Raw genomic sequence first — 1,333 nt, 5'->3', positions numbered from 1 at the left:
GAACTGGGGATTGAACTTAGGTCCTTGTGCTTGCCAGGCAAGGGCTTATTCTACTGAGCCATCTCCCTGGCCCCAGGCATAGTGTTTTGTTTGTTTGTATTTTTAGGTTTTTTTGAGATAAGGTCTTGTTTTGTAGTTCAGGCTAGGCTTAAACATGTGATCCTTGAGCCTTGGCCTCCCAAGTGCTAGGATTACAGTCACTATGACCGAGAGCATGTGTATTATTTACATTAATGATGAGATATTACTTTCCATTTTATAAGTTAGGAAACTATAGATCAGAAAAATCCAGGAGGGTCACCTTGAGTTTGAGGTCAGGCTTAAATAGTGAATTCAAATCCAGCCTAAACTACATAGTGAGACCGTGCTTAAAAAAAAATAAAAGAAAGAAAGAAAAAAGAGAGAAAAGTATTCTTTTTTTAAAGCCATGATTTCAATTCATGTGTATATTGTATTTAACTCATGCTTATTCTTTGTGATGCTAGGAATTGACCCCAGGCCTTTGTATGGGCTAGGAGAGCCTTCTACCACTGAGATATATTCCTAGGCATAAACCTGTGGGGGGTTTTTTGGTTGGTTTGTTTGTATGTTTTTGTCTTTTTAAATCAGGGCTTCTGGGGCCGGGGAGATGGCTCAGTAGAATAAGCACTTCCTGGCAAGTGCAAAGGTCTGAATTCAATACCCAGTTCTGCAAAAATAAATAAATAAATAAAACAGAGCTGCTTTTTTTTTTTTTTTTTTTTTTTTTTTTTTAAGAGAGGGTTTCTTGATGTACCAAAGGGCTCACTTTGTAGCACAGGCTGACCTCAAAATCACAATGACACTTTTGCCTCAGCCTCCAGAATACTGAGAATATGCTTAAAAAGGTATGCACCACCATGCCCGGCCAATCCTGTGTTTTTAAGCATGTTCTATATGTGAGACCAGATATGGTGGCACACAGCTGTAATCCCAGTACTCAGGCAGGTGAGGGAGGAGGATCCCTACAAGTTCAAGGCCAGTCTGGGTTGCATACCAGCAGTGAGTTCAAAGCTAACCTGGACATAAGGAGACCACGTCTCAAAAGAAAACAAAAAAGGGAGAAAGTGGGAGAGGACAAATGGAAATGAAGATACATTGTGTGCATGTGCCAACTCCCCATGATCAGTGTAATCATTATGTACTCTAAACACATACAAAAAAAAAAAGAAAAAATTTTGCAAAACTGCTGTGGACATGATAAAGGGTTGAGTTTTTGCAGGGATATTTTGTATACTATACATAATTGTGTTTGAAAATAAAAATTAAGGGCTGACCAAATAGCTCAGTGGATTAAAGTGCCTGCAAGCAGGCA

General features: G+C 39.1%; 1 protein-coding gene across 1 annotated transcript in view; it reads left to right on the top strand.

The window, feature by feature from the left end:
* Knl1 (kinetochore scaffold 1) overlaps positions 1-1,333 on the top strand; it is a 68,275-nt gene that overhangs the window by 61,332 nt on the left and 5,610 nt on the right.

This window comes from Octodon degus, unplaced genomic scaffold (genome assembly GCF_000260255.1).
Source record: "Octodon degus isolate 3935 unplaced genomic scaffold, OctDeg1.0 scaffold00002, whole genome shotgun sequence".
NCBI classification, from domain to species: domain Eukaryota; kingdom Metazoa; phylum Chordata; class Mammalia; order Rodentia; family Octodontidae; genus Octodon; species Octodon degus.
This window is presented reverse-complemented; position numbering and strand designations above follow the sequence as displayed.